At 44.0% G+C, this 24203-nt stretch overlaps 1 protein-coding gene across 5 annotated transcripts in view; it reads left to right on the top strand.

The window, feature by feature from the left end:
• The window catches only part of OSR1 (odd-skipped related transcription factor 1), a 52789-nt gene that overhangs the window by 22797 nt on the left and 5789 nt on the right, over positions 1–24203 (top strand). For 3 of the 5 annotated variants that reach the window (XR_009462800.1, XR_009462799.1, XR_009462804.1), the window contains exon 3: positions 1–24203. This exon is cut by the window's left edge; it is cut by the window's right edge and continues 4767 nt beyond it. The gene's annotated coding sequence lies outside the window, so the exon portion shown is untranslated. The other 2 variants (XR_009462805.1, XR_009462806.1) reach the window with 1 other exon arrangement.

Raw genomic sequence — 24203 nt, forward strand, 5'->3', positions numbered from 1 at the left:
ATGTTACGTGACCTTTGACACCAATGAAGTTGCAGGAAGTGACAATGAAATGAGTCTGGAAATGTGATTTAAAATCCCAAATAAAAACAATATAAAAGCAAGAATGAAATAATACCAAACACTTGACTAAAACAATCACTTTTGCTTCTACTCACTTCTCAATGAATGAAAGAAGCATAATAAAAGTTGACAGATCAAATGTGGAAAAGATATCAGCCAGAGTAGAAACTAATCAAAGCAACAAAATATGGGCATTTTTGAGAATAATCTAGACTATTTATATGTAGGGTGACCATATATCCTGGATTGGCTGAGACAGTCCCAGATTTTATAGGCTGTCTCAGTGTCCCAGCCACTGGAGAAAATTTAAGCAGAAGTACCAGACTGGTGGGAATCTGAGAGCTGGGGGGTTGGGGCTGTGTGTGCGTGTGTGTGTGTGTGCATGCATGTGCATGTGTGTATGCTTCCAAGCACACGTGTGTTGCAGCAGACAGAGCCAAAGCAGCTAATGGGATGTGCTGGGAAGCATGGTACTTTTGTCACTGGAGCAAGGGCTGTGGGCTGGGGTGGGGACTGGGGTGCTGGCCAGGCTGGGGATGCTGCATGTGCTCTGTCTGTCCTGCTCTGACTCATGGCTCTGGCCCCATTCTGGCACCTGCTGCTGCATCCTGGCTGTGTGCTGCTGGGCTAAGTCAAAGTCAGCCGCATTGCAATCCCATGTGGAGAGCCCAGTCTGGCCTGGCCACATCCTGCCCTACACGGAGAGGGGAGTCTGAGGCTGGGGCTGGCTGCCCCTGCCCAGCCAGGGACTCATGGCCAGGCTGCAGCTGCAGGTGTCAGGATGGGGACAGGGCCAGGGCCAGGGCCAGAGGTGTGAGTCAGACAGAACCCATGCAGAGTCCCCAGTCTGGCCAGTGTCCCAGTCTGCAGCCCTGGCTGTGGTGAGAAAGGCACCGTGCTCCTGACAGCTGTTCTGGCTCTGCTCACTGCCACACACTTCAGCGTGCATGCATGTGTGTATGTGCACGTGTATGTGCACGTGTGCCCTCCCTTGTATCTCTCCACCCTGGATGTTTCAGTCTGAGGGACAAATGCAGCCTCTGGTCTGGGCTCCTTCTGCCTCCCACCCAGCTTGGCTCCGGAACCGCGTGCCCCGCAGCCCCGGCCCGGCCCCGAGGCGCTCCCAGCTCCACGCAGGAACTTACCTCGTGCCTCCATCCACCACACATGCGGGCAGGGTGTGGGCCATGCTGCAGCTACCCCAGTCACACGCTGGGGCAAGGGGCAGAGCCAGAGAAGAAGCTGCATGTGCTGTTCCCAGCTTGTCTAATCAGGTGGGTCTGGGGCAGGCCCGTGCCACGCAGCCCTTGGGGCAGTGGCGGCAGGACTCAGCTCACTAATAAGCCTGGCCCTGCGGGGGTAAGCAGCTCCCCTCCCCTTGCTGCCAGCTGGGGCCTGTGGGCTGGCCCTGCCCACCCTGATCTCTTCTTTTAATACATTGTATGCTTAGTATACAATCAGTCATTAAATTATGATTGGACCCTGACTTAATAGCATTGCAATATCTGTCTATAATAATCTTGGCCTCCTCCTTTGTGAGTATGCTCACTTAGTAGGAGATAAATCATTCGCTACTGGAAAGAAATCACTGGCCCCTGGAACGGGGAACTTTTCCATATCATAGGTGATCTAAACTCAGATAGACAATCAAGGAAACCCAATGACTATTTATTATCAAATCCATAATATCAGAGAAATGATTGGGTCCTAGGCCCATTTCATCTGTAATGTGAATGTAATGGGTGCATCCAGATGAGAGCAGATATGTGGCGTGTGGAGTCACAAACCTGGTTGCAGTGCCTCACACCCCACAAGTCAAAAATGAAGTCATTTCCTATGCTGCTAATTTGTAGTGCAGGGGGAAGGGGCAGGGGTTGACACCGGGAAATCCAAGTGTAAAGAAAACTTATGCTTTAAAGTGGAGTGGCACATGTGTCAGCAGTGTGTATTGCTGGAAAACAGAGCCTGGCTGGCCGAAGTCACACTAGCTGCTGGCCAGGCTCTGTGCTATTGGATTGCCACAGCTGCAGCCCCTGGTGGCCCATAGGACCCCAGGTAAGGCTGCTGAGGTCAGCCCAGGTGCTGGTCCCAGCCTTCTCCACCCCACCTAGGGCAACATGCCATGTCCCAGAGCATGCGTGCATGGACATTTCCCAGGGACAAGCAGCAGAGGCACATATTGTGTCATATTGTGCTACTGCTGCTTGTCTCCAGGGAAATGCATGCTCCTGCTCATGGTGACATGCCCAATGTGTGCAACTGCAGGAGGAACCAGTCTGAAGAGCTGTGCTGACTGTCAATTTGGCCTACAACTCCCAGAAACCCCAAGGAGCTGGGGGGCAAGGAAAATAGAAAGAAGACATTTCAGGCTGAAGCAAGGGGAAGAGAGAACATTATGCACATGGAACCTGGTCAGGTCTATACAGAGGAGTGCACAGTAGAGCTGCAGACCTCACTGGCTCGGTCAGCCAGGACTGTGGCCTGAAGGAGGTGGATTCAGACGTGGGGGCAGTTGCAGGGAGCTGTTTGAGCTCTCTAGGAACTAAAGGCTTGTTTGGGGACAGGAGGCACTACTTCATTGTCAGGGCGGCTAGGAGCTGGAACCAACTTCCAAGGGAAGTGGTGCTTGCCCCTACCCTGGGGGTCTTCCAAAGGAGGGTAGACAGCCACCTAGCTGGGGTCATTTGAACCCAGCATCCTTTTCTGCCCATGGCAGGGGGTTGGACTAGATGATCTGCTTAGGTCCCTTCCAACCCTACCAACTATGAAGCTATGATACCTGGAGATGTGTGTGTGGTGGTGGAAAGTAAGGTGCTAAGTACATGTTACCACAGTGTTGATTTTTCTTTTCCTTTACTTTGGCTCGTTGGCTTGTGACCCTAACCCCTATGGTTTTCTATATAAAAGTGGGATCTCCCGCTTGCTTATTGTGCCTGTTTCTTGGGCGGCAGGTATGGCACATATCCTTGCCATCTTTCCTGAAGCTTCTGGTAAAGATACCAAGTAGCGAGAGCCATGGTAGTGAAATTATTATAGGTGTGGTGGACTTACTGATACAGCCTGGCATGCCTGGGCTCTGAGGAGCTTTGATGTAATTGGTGGAGCACGACTGCTAATTGGGTAATTGCTGGGAGGGGCTGGCCCTGCCCCTTCCTGGGGCAGGCAGGAGGGCAAAGAGACCCAGACTTGATTGAAGCCTGCACTTTGCAGGTCTGACAGCACCGAGAATAAAAGGAGCAGCGTGCTCAGCATGTGGCAGATGTGACTGGGGGACAGCAAAGAGAATGGAGCTGGGAAGGGCTGGGAGAACTGCACAGTGGGTTGAATGCAGTTGCCTCTGAAGAGCTCCTGAAGACTTCTGGCAGCAGTGGGGAGCGGTGGTTGGCTTCGGCTCCAGCACTCGTTGCACTGTGTGAGACTCTGGGAGTGGTGCCAGGCAGCTCAAGTCTACAACTCCGGTGTGAGGCTGGAATGGTGCACAAATGGTGCATGAAGCTGGTGCAGCTCCGGGAGCCATTTGCAGTGGTTCAGGTTCCTAACCCCTGGACTGTGGCCAGGACGCAATGTAATCAGTGTTGCCCAGAAGGCCTGAGTGCAGACCGAGTCCAGACGCCGCATGAAGTGGGCCAAGCCTCCAACCCCCAGCAGAAGGAGGAGCCCTCGGTGCATGTGACGGTGTACAGGGCCAGAAGGACCCCAGAACGCAGTGCAGGCAATGCTGCATGGAGGATCCAGGAGGAGGCTGAGCCCTGGCGCCTGCATGAGGCGGGCCAGGCCTCCAACCACCAGCAGAAGGGGAAGCCGTCGGTGCACATGATGGTGCAGAGGGCCACCAGCAGCCAAAAGGGGAATCCAGGAGCCCTATGGGTTCCCACATGTGGGGAGCATCTCAACCTGAGAAGGACCATTCGTCTGGGCCTACCCCAGAGTTGTGACTGCCAGGGGGAAAGGGTCCCACAGGGGAGGGGCAGTCCCCCCTACCTAGCCAGGGAAACCCTCTGAGTTTACATGTTCTCCTGTGTGGTGGTAAGAGATCACAAGGGGAATTCAGGGTTTCCCCATTAGTTCCTTTGGGTTAGCCTGGGCCTTGGGATCCTTTAATAAGTTCAGTTTATTCCTATTACCATACGCCTCAAATTTTGTGACAGCACCTCATATTTTGTTGTTACTGTGAGATTGATAATTGTTGGTTTGTGTACATATGACTCCCTGAAGTCCCCACTGAGACCTCTTCCCTGCCACGCTCTTGTTACCTACTTGTTCCCCTTCGATTCATGCTTACCTGTCTTGATTGATTACTTACCTGTGTGTTATTTGTGCCTGCCTGTGTTAATTCGTAATTTATATGTATACTACCACTCGGGGTTCCACTCAGGAACAGGTAAATTATGAATTAACATAGACAGGCACAAGTAAGACACAGGTAAGTAATCAATCAAGACAGGTAAGCATTAATATATTCCTCTGATTCAGCTCTCAGTATAGATAAGTTGTATATTTGTAAATATGTGCATTAGTCTTCTGACCTATATTTATAAATAAATTATATATAGTTAAGATATTCTGTGCCCTGGCCTGACTCTACGGGGGGCAGAGGGAACTGATTGACATCTCTCAGCACTCCTCCCTAGCCACCTATTCCTTCTATTTGGAAGAGGGGAGCATATACCTGGGTGCACCCGGGTTACATAGGATACACCAAACTCTATTATTTATTCTGAGAAAAGACAAGGTAAGGTCAGAGGAAGAGATTCTACTTTGTAGCTACTGTTTAAGGATGATAACTGAAACCTAGGAGCACATTTCCCTTTCATAATTACCTATTCTGTGATGTCTTGCTCCTTCCTCTGAAGTGTCTAGTGCCAGTCACTGCTGAGGCAGAATAACAGAGAGAGAAAACTGGTCTGACTTGACAGAAATGTCTTTGTTTCCAGAAATTGACTGTAAACTGATATAGATAAAGGGCCATTAATAAAATCAGATTGAGAGACAAGTTGTGCCAAAAGTAATGTATGAAAAACCATACGCCAAGCAATTTCTCTCTAAAAGAAGTACAAGAAAAGGGGGTTTGACTCTATCAACAATTCCAGTATAGTAATTACTATTCAAAGCAGTCCCATTGGCCTCTATGACTAATTAATTGTGATTAGTATTACTCATGATAGTAGGCATTATGCTCAAGAAGTGCTCTCTGGATCTATATGGCATTTAATCTCAAGGAAGAACCCACAATATTTAAAGTGAAGTGCCTCTGTTTTAAAGGAAACAAGACTGGGCACTTACCAGTTCATCTGTCAGCAACAGACAGAAAACATTGTCTTGACTTACAAGATATTTTATTTAAAATGTTTTTAGCTGTAAGAGTAATCCCCAGCTATTTAACAAAAGCAAATTAATTAGAAAGAACTGTTTATCACAGCCCAGCATTCCCAGAAGGGGAATCAACTATATAAACATGCTAAAACTGACCTATTTATGAATTGTTATAGAGAGCTGAGAAAAGAACCACAACAGATCTTTATCTTACGTTCACTGCTTCTAAAGATCAAGAGTAGGGTGAGGGCTGAGGCCACTTATCACATATGTTTTAAACATGAATGTTAAGGTCATTTAAAATTCCATTGCCAAAGCTTCTCTGGCTGCCAGAGAAATGTAAAGTAGTCTTCTTTGGTCCTCATTATATGCTTAATATGCTGTATTACGGGACTATGCTTCCCTTTCCATATAAATCATTATTGCAGGGCACCACTGATGGGTGATCCTGAGGTTTCTGTCCCCAGTTGGCTCTGCACTCCCCCTCTCTTACTATCCTGCCATGCCTTGATATTAAACAGTTTGCAGTAAATTGCTTCATCCCAGACAGGGCGGGGTGGATTTTAAGCCAGGCGTCAGTTCAGTGTTTCATCTTTATTGTCACTATCAGTGATTGGGTCCTGGCCCCTGTCCAGGGTCTCAGCCTTGCTGCCTGAAAGGTCCCTCTCTGCCTTGGCCAACTGTCTTAATTGCCTCTGTTCTTGGTCTTGAACCTAGAGCCTTCAGCTCCATTGGCTAATGAATCAATCTCTGGGCCCAGTCTTTAGGCTTTAGGCCTCTGCAGCCTTGGCCTCAAAACAAGCACTCACAAACTGCTGAGGGTCAATTCCAACTGAATCTCTTGTCTTGGTTCCCTGCTATGTGACCTGCACATCGCCCTTTATAGCTGCGCCCATTCTACTGGTTGTTAACAACAGAGATTTTTAACATACTATCCTGCCCTCTCAGCTACCAAACAAAGTCTCAAACCTAAAACAGCCCTCTTGGGCCCAAAAAGATAACAAGGGAAAAAACCAAACATGTAGCTTACTGCTGCTGAGATTCATGTGTGTTCAGGTCCATTCCCCATGTGCCCAAGGGCACTATCAACCAACTTCTGGGGTGTCTCCCTTCTCCCTCTCAAGGGCAGTCAGTCCTGGGTCCACTGCCAAGTCTCTCCTCTCTCCCCATGGGTGCCGGGGACCAGCTTTTATGCCTTGGGGCCTCCCCTTTCTCGTCACCTGACCCTGTCTGGTCAGGCCATTATATATGGTCCTTATTACCAGTGTGCAATCTCCAGGAGGGGTGGATCTGCAGCTTGTCTCCAGCTGAATCTCTTCACCTTTTTTGGCTCAAATGGTCCTCACCTTAAAAGGACCTAACCCTGCTGCTCTCTCCTGTTGTCTCTTCCCGGTAAGAGGGGTAAAACCTCCTGTTACGATTGTCACAAACAGAGCAATCAGTCTTTTGTAGGCAAGTCACCAAGTATAAATGTTAATAACAAATGCTGAAGAAACCAAGCTGTGCTGGTTTTTTAGTTCCTAAGAAAGAAAATATAATTTAAAAAAATGTTTGACGTCTTCCAATTATATGTGATGGGTATGCAAATTGAGATATATATGTTATAATGCAAATATAATAGCTATATTCATATGACAGGATCATTTGGCTACTATTGAAAACCATACTTAGAAAAAAATAATAAAGATTTTTTTACAAGGTGTCTGCTTGGTCCGTAAAATATAACTGCAAATTTTCAGAGAAAACAAAAGTATTTGAGAGAATTCTGCAACCCTCACTCAGGCAAAATTTCTGTTGAAGTCAAAGGATGAAATTCTGACCCTATTAAATCAATAGCAAAACTCCCATTGATTTCAGTGGGACCAGGATGTCACCCACCTTCTTTACATCCATGGAGTAAAGATTGCTTCCTTTTAGATAAGGACAGAGTTATACCAAACCATTGCACATGTGTGCAAGGAATGAATGGGGGCGAGGGCAAAAAATCTCTTACCCCCCGCCCCCCTCCCCTGACCACATAACAACAGTTGGGTAAAATGCATTTCTTAATTCCTTCATTTTCAGTATAGCCAGAGGCACCGGAGGGATTGTCTTCCCACTACTGGTGAGCAGAGCTAGTTGGATTGATATTGAAGGCTTATTGTGGCTTCTCTAAGGGATATAATAGCCAACATACTCCGTGTGAGCATCTGGTTGGTCTGAAAGATTTGTGCCACTTTACAACACAATGCCTTGTGGAGTGGTGAAAATCCAAGCTATGCCTCACTTGAAACAAAGCCTTACAGAAGTGTCATTATTAACCTAGGAACAGTAAGGAAACATAGGCGTATGGTTTAAGAAAAAAGGAATTTTACAGTGCACCAGTGCAAAGAATTTCGATTTTTTTTTTTAAATGTGTGTGCTTATGATGAATTAGGGGTGTTTTATTTTATTGTATTTATAAAGTTCTCCACTGGCATCACTGTAAGCTAAGCTCTATCACTGTTTAATTGCTGATTTTCTAGGAATGCTAGTTTTCTCTGCTGAGGAAGTAAAAGAGAGAGAGAGAGAGAGAAAGGTGCGGCAAGGAAGAAGGGAGGAGAAAAGGAAGAAAGAGAAAACAGGAAGGGTGCCAAAGCCTGGGGGATAATGTTTGTGTTTAAAAGGGGAACTTGAGACTGTGCCAAATCAGAATATTCTTTAGGAACTTGAGAGCAGAGAGCCTCCTTATGACTGCAAATCAAAGCATAGGAATAAGAAGCCTTAATGCAATCCACCATAATGGTACTGTCATGAAGCCAGGCAGTGAAAGCTAGAAAAGGAAATAAATGTCCACTGGCTGTCACCATAATGGTCTGAGAGAGGTTCACTGAAAGGACTCTGAACCTTAGCAGTTCTTTCAATGAACCTGTGCCTAATAACAGGTTTGTAACAAAATCCAGAACCAGGCAAGGGATTTCACAAAGTTTCTACGCTTAAAATTGACAAATTTAAATTGTTCCAGCTGAATTTTTGCTTTGAGTTTTTCAGCTTTCTTGGCTCCAGCAATTCTCTGAAACTTAGTGGGTTTGAACCTGTGGACTAAAAGAGGATTACACAGGCCTTGTACAAAGTAAAACATAAAGTCTACACAGCTTTTGTACAAGAGGACAAATGTACACCTAAGTGTGGTCAATAGATTTATGCTAATCATGAATTTGACTTGGGATGATTAGGCATCCAGGTTGTAGCCATATTGGTCTAGAGGAAAAAGCAATCAGGACTCATAGTAGAGATGATAACTTTTATTAGACCAACAAGCTTTTTGGCGCTAATGCACAGGTTGTAATTCTATTAATTATGCAGGGTGGACATGTAAGCTTATGATTGTAGACTGAGCATGTGCAGTAGATTGTGCACTGATCATGTGTGTACCTGGCTACATTGTGGATTGGTAAGTGTAAGTCATGAAAATATAGCTGCAAAAAGCTCCAGATCACTAGGAGGGTCCCCACATGTTTGACTGAATGTTCAGAGCATTCACCTGGGAAGCAGAAGACCGGAGTTGTAGCACCCATTGATCCAGAGGGATTTTGAACCATTATCTCTTTGACTTCTCCCATACACTGTTTTAAAGCACCAGGGCTGGATAGGTTAGGCAGAATCTAGCCTATCACCAGCGCCACCTTTGAAGATGGGTCCCTGTGCAGTTGAGATGAGAGATGTGAGGCCAGGAGGAAGCAAGCAAGCTAGAAGGTGTGTGACTCACTGATGGCTGCTGCCTGTGGCAGGAACAGCTCTTGTGTTCTGGTCTGGATCCATGTCCCCAGTGGGGTACAGACTTCTGCACCACAGGCTCTGGATGCTTTTCTTCCACTGTTACATCCAAGGTGCAGTGGTTCAGAACAAAAATGAGAGGGTTCTGGGGAGTGGTGTGGTGGTTTGAACTTTGCACACAGAAGTCTGTAGATTTAAACCCCCTCTGGCTGAGGGGGCCCAGAACCAGGGTCTCCTGCTGCTTCTCAGGTTAATAATCTACTCCTATAGCCTGCAGAGCCTAATATATGTTAAGCATGGGGGTGCTGCCCAAAACCACATTGTCATGACTTACGCGCACTTACGTATCCACAATGGGGGTGTGTATATGGACAGAGTGTAAACTACTGCACAGATTCAGTTCACATACACAAGCTTATGTGTCCACATTGCAGGAGTAATAGAATCAACCAAAATGCTGGTAACAGGGCTGGAAACTTCCATTTAGGTGCCCAAGGAAAATACAAATTCCACCTTACATAGTGATTTAATAAGTGTCCACTGGAGTCCTTTGCATTGTGATCCTATGGTTGGCAGTACAAGATGGGAGCCTTCAATGCTACCCAGATGCTGTGATGAGAAGTTTGAAGACAAATAGGTTGGAAGAGATGCTCTTTCTTCTGTTGTATTACTCTGATAAAGTTTTTAAAAGATGGTCTAGCAGTGCCTTATGAATTTATTTAAGACAGCAATATTTCTAACGTAACGCAGGAACTTGTTTTTAATATAGCAAGGTGAATTATATTTTATGTTGCACCAAACCACTGACCAATTCACATGAATACAATATCATTTTTAGAAAGGACTCTTCACTACTTATTCAGATTGTTAAAAACTACAGTTAAAATTCCATAAATGTAAAACATCACTCTGATGAACCACTATGTTCATACCCAGAGTCACATCTTACTATATAAAATTTATACAAAAGTGATTGTTTCCTGATATTCTTAATAGAGTTTATTACAAGGAGAAAAGACCTAATTCTTTTTCCTTATAATCATGAACTTAAGCTGTGAAAGTGATTTCTTGGTCTTTGTGCTCTCAGAATAATCCATCCCGCTAAAGTCCTTTTTAAATTGTTGCACTAGATGTCTGTTTACTTCCAGGCATACTGGAGGTTTCAAACAGTATGACTCTGTCCCTTGTCCATGATTACTAATTCACCATAAGTGTCTTAAAAAAAAATCAAAGAAATGAAAATAAGTGCCATGACACAGTAGGCCCCATTCTCACAGGATTGCAGCTCATGCTGGAGCTGGAATCTCCGATTTCATTTGTTTTGATGTACTGTGTAAATATTTAAACAATGCACACTGCAATTTTATCCAGGCTTCAGTGTATTTCGGAGCTTAGCGTCTTGGTGGGGGTTATAATGTTGATATTAATTACAGATAGAATCCCTGAATCAGCAAAGCATTGACAGATCTGCATGAGTCCATTGCTATTCAGAAAAGCACTTAAGCATGCATCCTGCTTAAGTCTCATTCAGGTGCCACAGAAGTCAACAACACTTAGGCACGTGCTTCACTAAACAGGGATGATGTTAAGCCCAAAGATGAAAAAGCTTCTATACACATATATTGCACATGTAGCTTTGCTGCTTTTCAAGGTTTAAATAGTTAGCGCTCTCTTAAACAAGTGGCTAAATTTGAAATGACTGAATTACCTAAAGGCGATTAAAAGTTACAGTGACTAATACTGTGATAAGATGTACAATTTTAGATAATACAAACATGTGTCTATGAATTATCTGAGGTGAAGTGGTCAGTCCTGGACCAGTGATAAGTTAGAAGTCCAATAGCTCATAACAAACAAGGACTAGAAATTACATTGTTATAAAAATGGAAATCCAGAAGTGATGGTATAAGACTCCGACTTCAGTGGACCATGAAGAGGTCCTAGTATGTGCCCCGGTCCCTGATCTCTGCCTTCAATCAGAAGAAACTATCCCATTACTGTTAATTCAATGAATATTCAATACAGGGTGCAGAACAATCACTGGTGGGGCCAGGACCAGGTGCTGGAACCCAAGGTCCTTCCCTCTCCCTTTTAGGGCAGCATCCAACAGACTTGCTGTCTGACCCTCCCTCTAACTTGCTGTCCTTTTTCCAGTTCTACACATCTTTTGGCCTTTAGCCCTTTTGGCTAAATTATAACTCTAAACTTATGCGCTATTGCCATACAATATTAAAAAAAAAAGTCACATCATCCAGAGGTGGCTGTATCACAGTGTCTTTTTCTTACATAGCCAAATTCAAGGCCTTCTAGTTACTTGGACCACACAAATCAGCCATGTTCTGCAGTAAATGAGTTTCTGTGAGATCCAGAGATAAGCACTTTTTCAAGGACAAACATGAAGCTACTCTGTAGCCATCAAACTCTATGTCCTCTCTTGGCATTGACTTTATATATCTGTCCCTAAGTTTCTGATTCTGGTGACAATCCTAGAAAATGAAAGGGAAAGCTAGTGTTAGCTGATTGATTATTGAAAAGGCTCAGTAGGCCATAAGGCTGACAGAACAAGATCAAAAATTAAATTGAGAAAGTTGGTCCAGTTGTGCTTCTCTTTCCTACTGCATTCTCAGACAGACTCTGCAAGTGACTGTCTTGAGCTCCTTGCCAACAAAAGTAATCCTTTTTGGCTCAGAAACCTGTGGCCAAGGGACCTTTTTCTTGGTCCTCCCTCCTCTCTTCATGTGTCAGCTGCAAGAGGTTTTCTTCTGCTTTGAAGTAGAAAACCCTACTCTAGAAGAGATGAGACTCAGGATTCATGGAGAGCCTCTCTAGGTTGGTAAAAAGGAAAGGAAGAATGGAAAATTTCCATGCTAAATCATTTTAAAATTGAAATCTGGGACTTTACAGAAAGGTTCTGCTTTCCCACAAAGAATTATGACTTTTTGACAAAAGCAAGGAAAGAAAAACAAGCAAACCATTAAAGGCACAAATGCATGTGTGTGTGTGTATTTTAACTTGAGCAAAAACTAAAGTTGCCTCATTTTGAACACACTGCAGTGAAGACCCCTGTGGAACCTACCCCTATCATATTATGATACGTACCCTCTGTTCCCCTTTATGCCCTGAGTGTGACTATCCTTAGCTTTATGTGATACATTATATAGAGAGCCTATTTATGAAGCTCCTTGGAGCTCATGCAGTTTCTAGGGTTGTGGAAACAGCTCTTGGGATTTGCCCCAGGTGAAGCATTTAGCAACATAACATTTTGCCTGTTTTCTCTGGATTGTACCTATGGATCTGTTTAGGTCCCTTCCGACCCTAGGCACTATGAAACTATCTCATGGTGAATCTCTTGTCTGTTGAAATAAATCTCCATGTTATTTACAGTTCAGTGCAGACTCATTAAGAAAGTGTGCTCTGGTTTCTCCTAGGATCTTCAAATCCTTACTTTTTTGGTTTTTTGGTACTTATTTTGCCATCGACAAAAATCCTGAGGGGGTAGCCTGGTAAGACAACAAAGAGCTCAGGGACAATGAAGACACAGCAAAAAATTCTGACTAACAAGAAAAAAAAGAGAAGAAAAGGACCAATATTATGGAAAATTTTCAGTAATTTGCCAATAAAGAAAAGAATGTAATTGGAAATATATGTACAAAGGCAAAAATGGTTCCATGATTACATTTACCCTAGGCCATAATTTATAAATCAATAAGTATGAATTTGCTCTGTAATCCTTCTGGCTGAAAGGCATCACATAAATATAAAATTGTTTTCATGACAGTGTGATCATACATATGTACAATGTGTTTGAAGATTTATAAATTAAAATAATTAGTATAATGGGCCAAAGTATGTGCTAAACAGAACATTCACTAACTATTAAAAAAGTTATGAGATGGAATTCATTTAAAGAAAATAAGAACAAGTTTTTGAAGATGAAATAAATGGACTAGTCTTAAGAAACATCAGGCTAATGGTAAAACATCTGCATGCTAGTTCCTTTCTTGCCTCTTTCAAACTCAGTTAATTTGTGCTTTTGTATAACATTCAAGGAGGATCCCAAGATTAATCTAAAGAGTGTTACATGAATGGGTAAAATTAATGCTATTTCTCTATCAGATGATTACATTTCTACACGCTGGGATAAATTAGTTTTGTGTCACTTTCAAATCTCAAACAGCCTTTGTCAAGAGAATAAAATATCCATTAAAAAGATATTTGTAATGCTTATCAGAGATGTTCCTGTGCCAAATATACAATATTCTGTGAAATACAGCAATGTGCTGGTACTCCTTTGATCTTTTCAATATTCTCCAGCTTGGTTAGCAGCCAAGGATCATTTCACTCTCTGGACAGATTAGTTGGAATGGGAAAATAAATGAATGAAACTGAAATATTGAACTTTATTCATGTCTCACTGACATTGTTTCTATGGACATATAACTCAAATGACTCTAGCTATTCTACTTCTGATTTATAAGTGACATCAAACTTGGACCCTTTTTCTGCAATGGTGGCACAGAGCAAATTATTTCTTACTTGCTTAGGAATGAAAGAGACAAGAAAACCTGTTTTAAAGTTGTAATTATTCATATGAAGATGAGTTTTCTGAATTAAATATCCTACAGTCTATCTGAGGTACTGAAATAGTCACCATTACTATAGTGCCTGAGCATTTCTTACTCTGGGATGTCTACATTGTGTCCTCATGCAACTTGGGTGAATAGTCTTGAGCGTGTCTTGCGGACCCACTAAAACTTGCGTGCACCAAACTCAGAACCATGGTGGTTGGGCCACTGTAGAGATCCCTTGGAGTTTGCAAATATTGACCATGTCTTTAGGACTCTTTTACTGTATTCTTTACTGTGGCATGAGCCAAGTTTGTCTGTATATATGTTTAATCAAGCTAAAACCTCTTTTTAATACTTTTTTTTTTTGTACAGAGTCCGGCATAATGAGGCCCCAAGTCCCTATACAGGGCCATTAACTCATTAGCTGCTACCCCAAGTTAATTAGCTCTCCCATTAGCTCTCTCCTGGGTCAGAGGAGGGGCACACTGAAGTGCTCTGGGTTAGAATACAAGGAAGTCAAGGGGAAAGGGACTTGACGGTGGGGGTCTACTACAGACCACCCAACCAAGGGGAAGAGCTAGACCAGGAATTCTTAAGTCATCTCACGGAGGTAGTTAGGTCAAAGGATGTGTTCATCATAGGTGACCTGAACTTTCCAGACATTTGCTGGGAAGAACAATCAGCCAGGTCTGGCTGCTCACATAGGTTCCTAGCCGAGATACAGGACCTCCATCTAACCCAGGAGGTGCACAGCCCCACCAGGGGAAACGCCTTGTTGGATCTGGTCCTGGCCACAGGCAATGACCTGGTGAAGGGTCTGTGGGTGCTTGACCACCTGGGTGACAGTGATCATCGCCTGCTGGAATTCACCATCCAGTGCAAGGTGGCAAAGGCCTGCAGCAAGGCAGCAGCCATGGACTTCAAGAGGGCAGATTTCAATGAGGTAAGGAGAATAGTCGGAGAGGCACTGAGGTCTTGAAGGGGAGGGGAGTTGGGTGTCCAGGAAGAGTGGTTGTTCCTTAAGGAGATGATCCTCCAAGCCCAAAGGGAGGTAATCCCAATGCAGATCAAAGGGGGCAAGAGGGCGCAAAAGCCCCCATGGCTCACCAAAAGCATACAGAAATGTCTCCTAGCTAAAAAGGAGGCGTACACCCAATGGAAGGGAGGGGCCATCACCAGGCAGGACTATACCTTGGTTGCTTGGGGCTGTAGGGGGGCAGTCAAGGCCAAGACGGAGATGGAACTGGGACTAGCTACCCGGATCAAAGACAGCAAGACATACTTTTTTAAATACATAGGGGATAAAAAGAAGGTACTGGGTAATGTGGGGCCTCTGCAGGACACGCTAGGAAATCTGATAATTGCACTAGACAGCAAAGCTAACCTATTTAACAATTTCTTTGCCTCCATTTTTCTAAGCAGGGACCAGGTCAGCCCCCCCACCAGGACCCCCTTAGGTTCCAGGGGAGGTGCACCCAGGCCTAGGATCAGTGAGGACCTAGTCAGGGAACTTCTGGAGGGACTAGATGTATTTAAATCAGGAGGTTCTGATGATCTCCACCCCAGAGTGCTGAGGGAATTAGCAGCGGTCATAGAGGGACCCTTGGCATGGCTTTACGAGCACTCATGGTGCTCTGGCATGGTGCCAGAGGACTGCAAAAGGGCCAATGTGGTTCCCATTTTCAAAAAAGGGAGGAAGGAGGACCCAGGAAACTATAGGCCAGTCAGTCTTACCTCAATCCTGGGTAAGCTTTTTGAGAGACTTATCCTGGCACATGTCTGCGAGGGGCTAGCAGGGGAGTTTATGCTTAGGGGCAACCAACATGGGTTCATTAGAAGCAGTTCCTGTCAGACCAACCTGGTGGCCTTCTATGACCAGGTCACAAAGTCCTTAGATGCAGAGGTAGCAGTGGATGTAGTCTTTCTGGACTTTAGGAAGGCCTTTGACACTGTCTCTCACCCCATTCTCATTAAAAAACTAGGGGACTGTTGTGTCAACACCTACACAGTCAAATGGGTCACAAGTTGGCTGGAGGACTGCACCCAGAGAGTGGTGGTGGATGGGTCATTTTTGACCTGGAGGGATGTGGGCAGTGGGGTTCCCCAGGACTCGGTCCTTGGGCCCGCACAGTTCAACATCTTCATCAGTGACTTGGACGAGGGGGTAAAAAGCACCCTGTTCAAATTCGCAGATGACACTAAGATGTGGGGCGAAGTGGGCACACTAGAAGGGAGGAATAGGCTGCAATCAGACCTAGACAGGTTACAGGGATGGGCAGATGAGAACAGGATGGGTTTCAACACTGACAAGTGCAAGGTACTGCACCTGGGGGGAAGAACCAGCAGAATACCTACAGGCTGGGGAACTCCCTTCTCATCAGTGCAGAGACAGAAAAGGATCTTGGAATCATGATCCAAAATGAACATGGGCCGACAGTGTGGGGACACAGTCAGGAAGGCCAACTGCACCTTGTCATGCATCCACAGATGCATCTCAAGCAGGTCCAAGGAGGTCATCCTCCCCCTCTATGCGGCCCTGGTCAGGCCGCAGTTGGAGTACTGTGTCCAGTTCTGGGCGCTGCACTTCAGGAGGGATGTGGACAGCATTGAGAGGGTTCAGAGGAGGGCTGCCTGCATGATCAGGGGGCAGCAGGGCAGGCCCTATAAGGAGAGGCTAAGGGACCTGAACCTGTTCAGCCTCCACAAGAGAAGGCTGAGGGGGGATCTAGTGGCCTGTTACAAACTAGTCAGAGGGGACCAGCAGGCATTGGGGGAGTCCCTGTTCCCCTGAGCACTACCAGGAGTGACAAGAAATACTGGTCACAAGCTGGCAGAGGGTAGATTCAGGCTAGACATCAGGAGGTGCTTCTTCACTGTCAGGGCAGCTAAGATCTGGAACCAACTTCCAAGAGAAGTGGTGCTGGCTCCTACCCTGGAGGTCTTTTAGAGGAGGCTGGATGAACACCTTGCTGGGGTCATTTGACCCCAGTACTCTTTCCTGCCATGGCAGGGGGTCGGACTTGATGATCTGCTCAGGTCCCTTCCAACCCTACCAACTATGAAACTATGAAATAAAAGCAGCAGCAACAACAACATTGGGCCTGTGGAACCCCCAGGGGCCTGAATTTTTATTTACACTGGGGTGCAGAGAGCAATGCAGCTCCCAGCTGTAACTCCCAATGATTTTTGCGAAGCGCTATGAGTTACACTGTTACCCCAGACCAAACAGAAGTTCACTGTTGGTTCTGGGGGGAATGGAACCTAGCTGTGGGCTGGGAGCCTGCCATCAGGTTCCCATAGCAATGGCCAGGGCTTTCTGCCAGTGCGTGCTGTTTTGGGAGGGCAGGAAAGCAGCAGAGGGAGCTCATTCTTGGGGGTCCCCAGCTGGAGGATCCAATACATCTGCCACACCCTTGAGGGGGGGCTGAAAACCCCCCAGACTGAACACCCTCCACTACCTTTCCCACCTCCCATTCTGAAAATAGCACCAGGCTGGGAGCTCAGTAGACACAACTTACAAAAGATGCTATATTTTGAAATGTCTTTATCTCATCCCTCATGCAAAGAGGGGTCAGATTTTCACCTAATCAGCCATTTTTGAAGCTGTCTGCAGTCATGCACTTGTGTTTGGTCCAGCTATAAACTGGTTTCTGTGGCCAGATCAGTGAAAATTGTCGCTTTTATCTGCACCCTTGGGCACTCTAAACGGACGTAAAAGTAGTAAAATATTAGTTAGACCCAATTTAAGGCTCCTTTACATTGTTGGAATGGTATAAACGCTCTTAATGTAAAGAAGAATGAAGCCTATTGACTTCAAAATCACTTTAAATTGCTGTATTAGATTGGTGTTGTATAATGGCACTACGCTGTCGTAATTCTTTTCAAGTGCTGGGTACTTGGAATACCTGCAGTATGAACTACAGTTGCAGGTGTGACACGTTCGCAGTTTCAGGTCTTCTAAGCATACAGGAACCTCTCCTATTAACATTTCAATGGACGTGTAGGTGTCTTTGGCATTAAAACAGAGTTAGTAGCAAATAGTACTCACTTAGTTTGCCCCTATGAGATTCTCTGCATTACCTTCCCTTGCAGTAACAGAGGTTACATCTGGTTATACTAAGGTGATAGCTCTTTGGTTGCAGTTATCACTGGCAATTGAGCAATCTACTCTATATGTTATCCTTTGCAGATGGTGAACCTGAGCAATCCATTACCTGTGTCTGGTAATATCTTGGGGTTTTTTTCTTTGAAAGATTGTTTCCAAAATCCTGGAGCCTGTTTTGAATATTTCCATGATCTTTTTCATCTCCACATATGACGAGTAAATTACGAATGCCTTTTCAAACACGTATTACAATATCTGAATAGGAAAAACATCTCTGATGCAACTCTACATACTATAGTGACATAAGACAAATGTGTTCCGCCTGTAGAATATGGACTTCATTCTCCAGTGCCCGATGCACCTTGTGTAGCTGATTATATACAAAGTGAGTGTAAATCTCCACCTCATCAGAATGGCGGGGGTTTGACTCTCAGCTACGTGAGGTCCTCCTTACCCCTCCTGGTGCATTACAGGTCTTAAATAATCTACGTGCATTCCTGGTCTTAAATAATCTACGTGAAACATACACCCTTTTTAAGGCCTCATTACACTACCAGATTTCAGTGGAAATGAAAATCAAGCCTAAGAGCATTTGGAATTTATTTGTTAGTGGTGTGAATCAGTATATCAGAGGCACAGCAGTGGAGAATCACGTCCAACAAGAGCAACCAGGTATTTAGGCATGAAATCATACATTCATGCATATATCTTCTATAGGTGCAACTTGAAGGGGTCAGAAAACATTGCATTTTATGTACTTGTACCCTAGGGCTTTTCTACATAGGGACACACAGAAAAGATGATATGAATGAATGTTTAAGGTAGATTTATTAAACTGCATTAAATTGTTCTTATTTAGTGGCTTTGAGTTGAGTTAGCTTAATTCACTTGCAAAGTGAGTTGTGATGAATTGAATTAAGCCAAGTTACATTCTGAAAAAGAACATCCACATAGGAGTTTAATGAGGTTTAACTAATCCATTTTAAAACCCCCCATGAATTAACTTGAGTGTCCCTGTATAAGCCCATGGATAGAAATGACTGAAGATGTGGACCTAACAATCTAGGCTGCAGTAAACATTACTTCAAAATGAATGAAACAATAGTCTTGATTCTTTTTCACTTATACCAGTAAAACATTATTGGAGCAAATGGAGTTTTGATGCTGCTTCTGATCCTGCCTTGAGCAGGGTTGGACTAGATGATCATTTGCGGTTCCTTAAAGCCTTACGTTTCCATGATTTTATGATTGTGTGGTGTAAAACTACTGTGAAGAGAATCACCACTGTGGGCTTTAGTGAAAGAAATAAGAGGGAAATCTGGATGGTGATTTTGAACAAAAAATAATCAAACCCTCATGAAGGAATATTTTTAGTAACTGCATATTTCTTGGCAATTTTTAATGTATGTAAATGTAAAATAATTTCCCTTTTGCTGTAGGGGACAGTGAAGGAGATAGATGATGCATATCTAAAATCAGATCAAAGTTGGAAGGGTAAAAGTCTGACCAATTTTGTAATCGTTGGTCACAGTTGTTGGTCCTTCTGTGCCAGCTGAATACTATAGAAACTTCAGAGTTTCTTCACTGCTGTTTAGCATCATACCCAGTTTATGGGCCGTAAGAGCATTTGCATCAAATATTCGTGTTTATGACTTGGCTCACAGTGTGTAAGAGCAAATCTCAAGTAAACAGGGCTGTTTGGGAAATAAATGAACTCATTTTGCCTAATTTCAAATCTGCTGAACCATGTTTGAGTTAAACATAAGGCTTGAGTGCTTTTCTGTTGGTGTTCTGCCTAAATGAGGCTGTGACAAAAGAACAAAGGAGAGAACGCCAATGGAAAAGAAGGGGATAGTAACAAAATGGAAAATGAATACAAAACTACCATACAGGGTAAAAAATGAGTAAGATCTCCTGGAATTATCCCAATAAGATGTGATTCCTTTAGATGGACTTTCCAGTGGCAGCTCCAAGAACAATGTAATGGAATAATTTCCCTTTGAAGCACTTTAAGGGCATGGCTATCCCACCTCCACATGGTGCTAGAGAGTGCCACAGAGAAGCATGGCTCGCACCCAGAACACATGCAATGTAACTGCATTACCTACTGCCTTGGCACTGAGCAGTCACCATAAGCCATTTAAGACAGCAAGCTTACTGATATGCCCATGCCACTCCATGCTGGTTACTTCTCTTTCAAGGTGCCGTGTGTCCAGAGCAGTTGTTCCACTCACTGGTGACCAACCCATTATGGTCAGTGTTTATAGAAGTATGCTGCTTTGCACCTACGTTTCTGAAATGGGTGTTTTAAAGATGGACAAAACAGATTTTGCAAGGCTAGCTGTCTTGTTTTCCTGTATGAAAGTGAAGTGTATTGTCATGTACCACAGATGTGTGCCACATGTAGTAACACATTTTAATACTCAGCAATGTGCTTTTTTATTATACATTTGTTGGAGGAATAAGCTTCATGTCATGAAATCAGGTGACATAAACCCTCCTGAGATGTGTTTAGTGATGAGTGAAAGGGATGGAGGAGCAGATGTATCTAAAAAATATACTTGGCATGCAACTAAGATAGGGAAACTTGTGCTAAATTTGGCTTTTTTGTGTGTGAGGCTTTGGCTCTGGATAAGGATTCTTGATATGCATTTCTGCCAAATAAGTTTAGTGTCTAGCCCATACATATTGCCATATATGGTTATCTACTTACTCATTTTTGTGTCTACCATATGTCTATTTTTTTCTTTTCCATCTAGCAGAGTTCTAATTGTTACATTAGTAGACATTATCATTGTTAGGGTTTTCATTCACCTCAGAAAAAAGGTACCCTTTTTTTTAATTATTCAGATGGAGGTCACAAGGAAGCAAGGAAAAGCAAATATACATTCTCAACAAGAGAGAACAGTAGGCTGAACTCTGCCCTCAAAAATGCATTCAGTTCCTATTGCTTTTAATGGGAATTCTGCATGGGGAACTGCACTAGTCCATAGTTTCATCCAATATGTACTCAGTTCCCTGTATGAGAACAGCTATTTGAATGGAAACTACTGTCCAAATAGAAGTCTAAGTAGAAGTCATCAGCTTTTTTGAAGAATATGCTAACTGTGTCTCCGTGGGACCTTGCTTTGATGGGAACAGTATAACAGCAGCCATTGCAGTCCATAGATACTGGCCACTACCCAGTCCTAAGAACACCCCTCCCCCCCCCCCATGTCAATTGACTGGAAGCAGGAAATACAAGTCAGTCTCTAACCAGAGCTCTTGTGTATTAAACTTTTTTTACATTCAGTGTCTTTGAAAAACCAGGCTACTTATTTAGTTTTGTAATAGGGTCTCTACCCCATTGCTAGGGAGTTGAAGACACTCAGAGCGAGCTTTCTCTTGCTGCTAGTCTCTCCTGCCCCCGCCTCCCCCCAATTTCTTTTATCACCTAGCTTCCCTCTCCCTTCTCACTGCAATGTAGACATGACCTCCCCTGTTTGTTCCTGGGTCAGCACCTCCCTATCTCTTGCCCCACTCTGTGCTTGCTCCCTATTGCTCCACACACACATGCACACACCCACACACACGCATGCTCACCTACCTACCTTTATCACATGGTCAAGGTTAATGAACTTCCAGGTGTGGCTGAGGCTGAGGCAGCAGAAGCCATATAACTGTAGGGTGTGGGAATTACTCAGGGCAGAAGTGGAGGACTCAGGTGACCCACTGCCACAACGTGAGGCTCGAGCTAGACCTGAGAGGAGAAAGGCAGAAGGAGCCCAAAGGGAGGGAGCTCCTGGGACCAAGGCAGTCAGCAGGAGTCAGCATCAGGTAGAGAGTTGAAATTTCTGGCTGCTGTAGGATGATGGAAGATGTTGTATGGAGGAACCAGCTAAGTTTCCAGACTTGTGTTTGTTTTATTTTATTTTCAATTGCAATTCTGGTGTCAGTCTTGGGTGAAGTGAACCCTGGCAGAGCACGTGCACCCATAATTAGACTGCTGCTCATGACTGCAGCTCAGCCTTGGCTCGGGGAAGTGGGCTGGATTGTAGGGAAGAGGAACAGAGATTGTACAAAGACTGAGTGAGACACTAAGAGCAGCCAGGAGATGCTGGCATAGGCCATATCGGATGCAAGGGACTGGCTCTGAGCTCAGCCAGGAAGTGCTTGTGCAGAAGGATAAGCAGCAACACGGTCCAGCTTGGCAGCTGCAAGCCTCCGACAGGCTGTGCTGCACCTGAAGCCTGTAGCCCTGAATAGCAGGCTCAGAGCTACTAGGTGCAACTAGAATAACAGTGGATGGGCACTGTGCAGACCCCTGTCCAGAAAAGGGCCACGTACCTGGGAGCCTGTTCCACTGGAGAAACTGTCCCTAGTCAGCATATTCCATCAAGTCGTGGCAAGTGAGACCACTGACAGTGATAAGTCTGCAGTAGTAGTGAGGCAACCAGCAGAGGAAGGCCCATAGGGTTCACACACAAGCCTCTGTGCTTAGGCAAGAGTACAAGGTTCCTGATTATGGATTTATTTGCCTAACTTAAAGGGTTCAGGTTTGAACATCTGAAATGTATTCATGTATAACATCTGAAATTTTGGTGTTGGATTGAACTAAATGAGTGGAGTCATTCTTTAAGGAAAAAAAAAAATAAAGATCCCAAACCTTCATTAGGTTTTGTGCTAACCAGCATTCCTATGTTTTATATTCAAACCAATGCATTAACATGAAACAACTGTACCAGATGGAAGAAAATATCACTTCTGGGGTCATTGAGGGGGTACATAAAATTCTGGCAAATTAGAAAGAGAAATTCACAGGGGCATGAGAGCTCATTAATATATGCTCTAATCCCCCTGTGGATCATTGTGGTTTGGACCTGTAGAAACTGAAATGAAAAAACAGCCTACCATAAGCTGACCAACTGCAGTGCTGAATAGCCAATATCCACAATGTTCCTCAGGCTTATAGGGAATGAAAGGCCTTGAATGTATGCATGTATAAATTCTACTGAACAGCTGACTACAGTAGACGCCTATCCTAAATTAACGTGTCTCAGATTATGGTGTGAACTTCAATAGAAAACATATACCTAGCCAAAAGCTAACATAGTTTAAAAATATAACACTTCATGTGCATCATATTTTTAAAGCTGTTTTTGTTGAGGAGCAGAAAAAAAATAACTACCATGGAACTTTTTATTTTCGCCTTGGGGATAGATTTTCAAGAAACTAGCATTTATACCATACTTTAGCTAATCCACCTAAGTACAGCATCTGTAACTCCTTTATGTGGTGTTTAGTATTTTGACAGGACTATTTTACTGTTTTTTCCGTCAAAAAAAGAACAACAAAATATTACTAGGCAATTCTATAACTTTGGTTATCATATTTTCATATATGTTAAAAGTAGAATCAGAGGATTCTTCATTTCACATACTTAGTAATATAATATCACTAACTGAAGCTTGAGTTCCCACCATGGCTTGTTTTTTTAAGATGATTGTGTAGGTTCAGGGTTTTGCAGGGACCAGTGAAGGGAATGCTAATGGATTTGGTGAAAAGGGGCAATTTTTAACCAACTTTAGCTGACCACCAGAGCATGCCTGTGGGCATCTTATGACTGTCATCCATGTATTCCAGGGTTGCCATCCCTCCAGGATTGCCCTGGTGTCTCCAGGAATTAGAGATAAATCTCCAGGAAACTGCTGAGAGTCACCTGGGAGATAAATGATAGGGCATTCATTAAAATAAATATTAAATGTTGAATCTGATTTATACAGTTGTCTGGCGGGTTTTTAAAATGTAATAGTAATGTGCATTTGCCTTCCTGACATAAAGTCATTAATGTCATTACATCATGTGATGAAACTTCCCGGAATAGATTCAAACAGAGTTGGCAGCCCTAATGTATTCATTATCTCTGGGTTAGATTAACACTTCCCCCTTTGCATGTGGATTTATAATGATCTTCAGCCCAAAGTAACAGCTACAGCTACAGCAGCAGCATGAAGCAACGTTCTGATCAGCAAATGCAGGCAATGAGCACTTTGCAGCAGTACTCCAGATTGCACTAGCTGCAGATCAATTTTTAACAATCATATGAAACAAGTATACCAATTCCCTATCAGCTTGATTGTCCAGTTCTATAGGGCTATCAGGAGGCCAACACAATGGCCAACCATTCTCCCCCAGCCCTTCTAGATAGCTTACATTCAAACAAGGTTCTTAGGTCCAGGCACCCTTGCTATAAAATCTGAGTAGATCAGACCAAGCTCCAAGCCACAAATTATAGCTGAAATTGTGGTCTTGTAGTCATTCAATTCCTCCTCTACCCGTTGCATCCACATACATGATATTTCCATGAGTTTGACTGGTGCTGGAAGCTGGACTCCTGATTATGTTAAGATTTTGGTCTAACAGAAGCTCAGCACAAGGTGTAG

This window comes from Alligator mississippiensis, chromosome 1 (assembly GCF_030867095.1).
Source record: "Alligator mississippiensis isolate rAllMis1 chromosome 1, rAllMis1, whole genome shotgun sequence".
In the NCBI taxonomy this organism is placed as follows: Eukaryota; Metazoa; Chordata; order Crocodylia; family Alligatoridae; genus Alligator; species Alligator mississippiensis.